Source organism: Lactuca serriola, chromosome 8, assembly GCF_051521515.1.
Source record: "Lactuca serriola cultivar US96UC23 chromosome 8, Lser_US96UC23_V15, whole genome shotgun sequence".
NCBI classification, from domain to species: Eukaryota; Viridiplantae; Streptophyta; class Magnoliopsida; order Asterales; family Asteraceae; genus Lactuca; species Lactuca serriola.
The window spans coordinates 36,729,430-36,737,829 of NC_136415.1; the positions used below are offsets into that span (position 1 = coordinate 36,729,430).

Below are 8,400 nucleotides of genomic sequence, written 5' to 3' on the forward strand. Positions count from 1 at the left end.
TTGACAGCATGTACAAGCCTTGAAGCCATGACGAGCTTTTTAAAACCTTGGTTGTAAAAGAAACAAAACAAAACTGATCTCATTTTTTGAGAGCTGTAAGTGACTCAATACACATGAAAATAAGGTATTTTTGGAGTCGATAACTATTGCCAAATAGTGATATATATATATATATATATATATATATATATATATATATATATAAAGTGAATATACCTAACAACCTTATATAAGCTTAGGTACCTAACCTCATCAAACTACGTCATTTTGCATTAAATTTTAATTGCAATCATCCAAGGTTCTTAAACTTCATCCCTAAACTTGATTTACTTCAAAAAAAAATTTAGGAATTCATCATTTTATTTCTCCTACATCCTTTCGTTTGTAGCGGTAGGATATGAATCCCATCAGGTGGTATTCGATACAAAGACGTGATGTAAAAGAAAGATATTGGTGAAAGTCCAAAGATTATGGAAGTAATCAAGTTATTTGGTTGAGGTTTAAGAACCTTAGGCAATTACAATGTAAATATGATACAAACCAATGTAGTATTATGGAGTTAGGTACCTAAGCTTATATAAGGTTGTTAGGTATATTCACTTTACCCTATATATATATATATATATATATATATATATATATATATATATATATATAAATAAAACTAATTTTCTGCCACATGTCATGTCCTCATTGATTTGGACACATGACATTTTAATAGATTTTTAAAATTTATTTATTTCCACATGTAATTTTCTGATTTGTTCAAATATCATAACTTATTTCGGTTATAATATTGAGAGAAATAAATGTTTCTTTGAAAAAGAATTTATATATTTATAATGTAATAAATGTCATAATTAATGAGAGCTCTAAAATTGATATTGATATTAAATTTAATGTTTAAATATTGATATTAAATTTTTATTTTTAATAAACCCGTGTATTACACGGGTCTTACACCTAGTATATATATATATATATATATATATATATATATATATATATATATATATATATTACCTTATAAAGCATTTTTAGTCAAATGTTGAATTTTAAGTCGTACAAGCATTTATGCAATATGTACACTCATTTTATGCAGATAAATCTTATACGGTCAAATATTTGAAAAAGTCAATAAAAATAACAAAACTCTCTCATATCTGGAAATCCCGAAATTTTAGCAGAAAGAGTCGTTCAAAGCAAAATAACCATAAATACTGAAGGATTACAAATGATTTGGGTATTTACCGCCATCTCTACCGGTAATCTACCTCCGGCAAACAAGTTCAATACCCAATCCCCCCCCCCCCCCCCCCCTGAACCAGAAACAACCAGAACCTCGGATTTGTCAAACCCCTCTTTTTCTCCCTCTCTCTTTGATTATCATGATCTTCTTCTTCTCCGTCTCAAAATATATCCCGTTCTCTCTCCTCACCTCCTCACACACGTCTTCTGCTCACCAGAACTCAACCATATGTATCTACTTCTCACTAGAAATCGACCCTCTCATCTTCTTTCTCATCTACATATATTTGGAATTTAATGTACAGAAGCGTTTGCAATTGAGAAGGTCAATGTTAAGTCATCAACTTTTGATTTTAGGCACCGATGGGGTTCTTTGAATTCCAATTACCCTAATTTTGGTACCTTATCTGTAGAGTATCACGTTCTTCCCCACCAGAAGAACATAAATTTGGGTTCTTTCATCTGGAAACCTAACAAAAAATTCTGACCCCCAGCGGCCCATTCGCTTCCTCTAATGAATACGTACCACCACCATCGTCGCTGATGTTAACCCTAAAAGCGTTCATATCAGATATGAAAGAAGAGTCAGCATCGTCGCCATGACCTGTTACAATACACCCGATCACGTCGTCGAGAAGGAAAGATGCTTCAAACTTATGGTTGAAGTCAACAACCTCATAAATTCCGACTCATCAATTTTTCTCCCTGTCTCCATCGTCTCTGATGAAAGAGGTTCACCAGGTATCCCATCTGGTCTATTGATTTTATTCAAAAATACCCCACTGTATTCTAAGAGTTTCTTCCTGGAGGCATATGAATCCACCCTCACATCAGATTGACCCCTGAAATCCTCACGCTTGAGATCTTCACCCAAATCACCAGGTATCCCACCCTAATTTTTAAGCTTTAAGATTTAGATTGAAATAATCAGAAATTAGTCTTTCTTCTCAGCTGAGTTTATTTAACCATAGGAAATTTGTTGGGTTTTATAATTTTTCTTCCATTTTTTTTCAGGACAAAGAATTGGATTCTCAATAGGTAATTGCTTTGATGCATCATATCCTAGGGAGTAACCTTTTGACTGATACTACTAATGTAAGTCGTATGCTATTTTTTCCAATAAATGGGTTAATTATTTGTTTATTAGATTTATGCCTTTTTCAATATTGATGTATGAAACTTCTTGTATTATTTATGTGTCTTTGCTGTTAATATGATGAGTTTCAGAATTCGATATGGGTTTATTGTAACTGATTGGTTCTTTTGTGCGAATAGTGGTTAAGGAATGAAGAATCAACATATGAATGGATTTCGATATGATTCCCTAATATTAAATCAGGAAATCAGAAAGCTATTTACACATGTATTGCAATTTCATCCAATTTATTTTTAGGTCTGTTTCGCATATGTGTTAGATGAAATGTGTAAGAGTTTTAGTTCTTGATTTTTGTGTATGCTACATTAAAGTTGTGATCATTTCATTGTTTTTGTGGGTATGATTTATGAGGCAAGTTTTGTCATAAAAACAATATTAAAATGTCATTGTTGTATGTAACAATGTGTTGACTGGATTTTTTATTCATTAAAACTATAACTTGATCTTGAAACAGTGGAAATATTTAAAAGCAAAAAAAGTTTTATATGTTCAGAATTTTCTTTATTTTATTTTATTGTATAATTTGGTATATAAAAAATGAATTCAATAAAGTCTTTGTTACACCAATTTCTAAAAATGTCGATATTTATAGTCTTTTTATTACTATGCTATTTTAAAACTAATTATCTTTCAATTTTTTTTGTTTCATAAAGAAAGACAATAAATCTGATTGCCAATTTGTAGGAATGGGGTGACCGGTTAATGCTTGAAACCATAGCTCTTGGGGCTGCTCAGGTACATCACTATGTACCAAAACATATGTAAATAATAAAAAAACATTATTCTTTTTTAAAGTATGATGTTGTTATAAATAAATTAAAACAAATATTCGTAAATGGTCCTTGTCGTTTGGTTTCTATGATGCAAAGAAGAACATACAAATGAGTTGACTTTCTTTTTATATCTAATCATTATAATTCCACCTCAAACATGATTGTTTTTTTTCTTTTTTTTGAATTCTGATCCTCTAAAACTGTATGATGTTAATTAGACTTAATGAAATTATTTTGATTTTAATATTAACTAGGTTTTACCGGGTTAATTGTCATTGGCTCAAGCAATTGTTTTTATAAATACGACCGGGTCATTCCGAATGGTAAATAGGCAAAGACCCGCTTCTACTTGGTCCAGTCTCTTTAATGGGCCACGATGTAATCGGTTCAACTGAACATGACGATTTGGATTTTAAAACATCGATAATTGTAAATAATTTTTTTTATAATATAACATAAATATTTTCAATTTAATATGATATAAAATTACAAATATTCCCTTCCATTGTATGTTCTGGGTTTTAGTTTAAGGTAACAGTAATCAATTTTTAAAAACATAAAAGACGGGTAGTTTGATTTTGGATCAACAAGAAATGTAATTTACTCAATATAAAGTCATATCTATAGACGTCGGATCAAATTCCACAAAACCATTTTTTCGGTTTAATAATTGAAAAAAGTTAAGGGAAAAAAAATTCTAAATGCAGGTACTAATCTTTCAGAATCGGTTTTCTCAAATGACCAACTTTATGTTGTATTATCTTAAGGGAGATTTTCACATGACCAACTTTATATTGTATTATCTTAAGGGAGACCAACTTTATGTCGTATTATCTTAGTGGACGGTGACGAACAATTCAACGATAATGAAGTCTATAAATCAAATGTGATATATGTGATATATATATATATATATATATATATATATATATATATATATATATATATATATATATATATATATATATATATATAAAGAAGCTTTGCACGATTAATAATGCACAATCAATTATGTGTTCAAGTACATATCTAAATAATCTCAAATTTATTTTCGTTTTTAATAACTATTATTTCGTTTTTGTTAGCATGACTTTTATTGATAATAGTTTAGATGTAGTAAACTATTTGCACAAAATAACTAATCGGCTCTAGAAACGAATTTATGAAAGAACAATTTTCACGTGTCGTTCGGCGCGGGTAAACGACTACTATATATACATATATATATATATATATATATATATATATATATATATATATATATATATATATATATATATATATATATATATACACACACACACACACACACACACACACTAGTCATTTTACCCGCGCCAAGTGAAGGATGAAAATAGTTTTTTCAAAAATTAGTTTTTAGAGACGCTTAGTTCTTTTGCGTAAATAGTTGGCTGTTTTATGTTGTTGGCAGTGTACAAATCTTTAAAATATATAAGGTCACTAATATGAAATAAAAGTAGGTGAATGTGGTATCGCTCCCTTCAACGGGATTAAAAGAAACCAAACGACCTCGCATTTATCCTTGTTTTGAAGGATTCCAATGATGTGAGCTCGGATCCCACATGTTTTTTTGAAAAATCTTTGTATCTATGTTTTCTCATCTTCTTTATTGTTCAGAAAAAAAAAAAACCAATTAAATTATTAAATTTTTATAAACAATTTTATGCAACCTATGCATACTTATTATATTGTTGTTTTTCACCAACAAAATTCTTTAAGAAAATACAATCAATCTACATTTATAATAATTGCAGCTAGCACCTAAATAGGCTAAATGCCAAAAAAAAAATAACAATGTACGTTTGATAGTTTAATCTCATACCTTAAATATAATTCTTAATAGTATATGCTTTTTACATTTGAGAAAACCATGATGCCCTATTTTTTTTGTAATATATGTATGTAATGATATTTCTAGATCAATGGTGATTTACAGTTTTACTTTTTGTTTCTTGAAGTTAGAAAAACCTTTTTTTTTTTTTTTTAATTTCAACCAAAGTAATTATAAAAAATTAAATATCCATTTTTCACATCCGGCCTAAGTATTTATAAAAAGTTGTGTATCCGTTTTCTGTTGCTCCTACTAAACATTAAAAAAACTATGTTTATACATTCCAATATCACAAAGTTTTGAAACAGTGTTTTAAATTACATACTCGTAGCAAGATTCTAGAGGCAAAAAGATTACATAAAACAAAACAAAGATTACATAGGATCAATAAACATTGTTTGTTTTAAAATCTATTGAGAGATGTCTCCAACAATTGTTGATTGATGTGTATGACAAAGAGAAGATTGGATTAAAAAAAACGCCTTAAAGCATACATGATTTTTGCAAAAACATACCAACAGATGGTTAGAAAATGACATAATTGTTTTTGTAATCCCTTAACTTGATTATTACATTTACAGGGAAGCGCTAACCTGCATATGCATGTGTTAATATAAAAAATTTCATGGCAATAATCAGGTAACTCTTAAACCATTCAGAAAAATTCAAAATATGTCAGGCTCCGGCTGTCATTTTTATAATCAAAAGTGAAGGATTAAACTAAATTCTTTTGTAGTTAAAATAAAGTTGTTGTGTGGTAAAAATAGAAACAGAGGAAACTAATCAACATGGTTAGCAACAATAATTGGAATGATGAAAAAGATAGAAAATTATTAAAATAAGAAATAGTAAAAGAGAAGATCTCCTACTTCATATTTGTTGTAGGTCATGATGTGGATTAACCAACGTAACCCACTCACCAAAATTAACTACAAGAATACACTTCAAGACATGATAACCACATAAAACTCATGTTTAAAACCGAACATTTAAATAAGGTAAAACATTCCCATTACTCATCAAAAATGACCAAATCACCCACAAAGAAACATAAATATAGAGAAATAAAAGTTACCTTGACCAATCAATTGAAGCTTGTTTTCTTTTGAGCATTAGAACCAAAGTATCAGTTAAAGACTGCAGCTTTACCCATAAAAAATGTAGCATGTTTGACCTAGAACATGAGTGCTTGTATTAGATCCAAAATGAATAAATAGGGAATTAAAAATAGTTGGTCATATAAATTAAGTGAATGGTAAAATTAGTAAATATGAAACACAACAATAGTAATATGGGGAGCTAATTTGATTGGACAAAACGAAATTAAAATGGAGAAGAAGGCAGATTAAGGGAAGAAGCAGATCTATATGTGAGGGTGAAGTGGTTCCACAATCGTGTTCAATGGTAATAAAGATAACGACCAACAATGGTGGCGGTGGTGGTGTGCAGTGACATGGGTGAAGGTGTGAGCACCATTATATCTGCTTCACAATCTACATTCTTGGAACCCTGATTTTCATTTATCCAAACAAAATCTCATAATTCCACAAAATCAAAGGAAAACCAGAATAAAAAGGAAGGAAATTAACCTGGAAATCAAAAAACAACCAATGATAAAGTGATGCCGTTTGGAGCGAGTGGCGGTGGCTGTAAACATTGTGGAAGGTGGTGTAAGGGTTCAGACTTATGGTGGTGACGAAGGTGAGGGAACGCATCTGAAACAGAGCATGAGTGGTGGATGATGGTGGGTGTCGGATTTTGTGGTTAAGGTTTTTTAAGGAACAAATTTGTGTGGGACGCCATGAGAGAGTATGGGAGACCAATGTTATGTTAATCCTGATGGGGTAGAAGGCGAGATTTTAGATATAGGTGTGAAGATTAGGTAGTGGAGATTCAATTGGTTTTTTTACCAATTTAATTGGCAACATTGAAGGAATACAGTTTCAAGTTTGACTGATTGACTTTCTCATGTGGTTTGAATTTGATTTTTGTTGACTAAATAAGATTTCGATGCATAAATTGTTTGTACACATTGTAGTAGAGTTGTACCTCTTAAAATTCAGCATTTGATGTTAAATGTTTATTAAGGTATATATATATATATATATATATATATATATATATATATATATATATATATATATATATATATATATAGATTATTCCTTCTTATTATTAAGCATCTGAATCATGAATTGTCTTCTTATGACTCATCAATCAGATAGATTCGTTTTTTGAAAGAACTGTTCAAGGAAAAAGCAACCCCTCGCCCACTACCGGTTGATCCTCAGGCCTGCCTCCCCCCCTCCCCCCCGCCCCCCCCCCCCCCCCTCTTCTTCCATCAACTAAATGGATTCTTAGAGGAGGACTCAATGATTATTTAGATAGAAAACTAGAAGAGAAAGAAACTAATTATATAATAGAAATATCTCTCCGAGATTCACTAATTATTTGACTGTTGGCGGGTCTCTTTGTATGTGTTGTCCGGAAAGAGGAGGACTCAATGATTATTCGTTCGCCGGAACCAGAAGTAAAAATTTTGGTAGATAGGGATCACATAAAAACTTCATTCGAGGAATAGGCTAGACCGAGTCATTTCTCAAGAACAATAGCTAAAGGCCCTGAAACTACCACTTGGATCTGGAACCTACATGTTGATGCTCACGATTTCGATAGCCATACCAGTGATTTGGAGGAGATCTCTCGAAAAGTATTTAGTGCGCATTTCGATCAACTCTCCATCATCTTCCTTTGGCTGAGTGGCATGTATTTCCACGGTGCTCGTTTTTCCAATTATGAAGCATGGCTAAGCGATCCGACTCACATTAGGCCTAGTGCCCAAGTGGTTTGGCCGATAGTGGGCCAAGAAATATTGAATGGTGATGTGGGCGGGGGCTTCCGAGGAATACAAATAACCTCTGGTTTTTTTCAGATTTGGCGAGCATCTGGAATAACTAGCGAATTACAACTCTACTGTACCACAATTGGTGGATTGGTCTTTGCGGCGTTAATGCTTTTTGCTGGTTGGTTTCATTATCATAAAGCTGCTCCAAAACTGGCTTGGTTTCAAGATGTAGAATCTATGTTGAATCACCATTTAGCGGGGCTACTAGGACTTGGGTCTCTCTCTTGGGCAGGGCATCAAGTACATGTATCTTTACCGATTAACCAATTTCTAAACGCTGGAGTAGATCCGAAAGAAATACCACTTCCTCATGAATTTATCTTGAATCTGGATCTTTTGGCTCAACTTTATCCCAGTTTTGCCGAGGGAGCAACCCCATTTTTCACCTTGAATTGGTCAAAATATGCGGACTTTCTTACTTTTCGTGGAGGATTAGACCCAGTAACTGGAGGTCTATGGCTAACTG

At 31.7% G+C, this 8,400-nt stretch overlaps 2 long non-coding RNA genes across 3 annotated transcripts; one reads left to right on the forward strand and one right to left on the reverse strand.

Moving 5' to 3' along the window:
• Positions 1-1,347: 1,347 nt before the first annotated feature.
• On the forward strand, positions 1,348-4,108 carry LOC145070821 (uncharacterized). Its single transcript, XR_013690100.1, has 3 exons — positions 1,348-2,130; positions 2,263-2,343; positions 3,089-4,108. It is a non-coding gene; the product is annotated as an uncharacterized LOC145070821 (long non-coding RNA).
• A 1,208-nt stretch (positions 4,109-5,316) lies between these two features.
• On the reverse strand, positions 5,317-7,047 carry LOC145070709 (uncharacterized). Of its 2 annotated transcripts, XR_013690052.1 has the most exons (3): positions 6,619-7,044; positions 6,105-6,203; positions 5,317-5,622 (listed from the first exon to the last, which is right to left on the reverse strand). It is a non-coding gene; the product is annotated as an uncharacterized LOC145070709 (long non-coding RNA). The 2 variants fall into 2 exon arrangements; XR_013690051.1 differs by lacking the exon at positions 5,317-5,622 and having other exon boundaries at positions 5,841-6,203; positions 6,619-7,047.
• Positions 7,048-8,400: the final 1,353 nt, after the last annotated feature.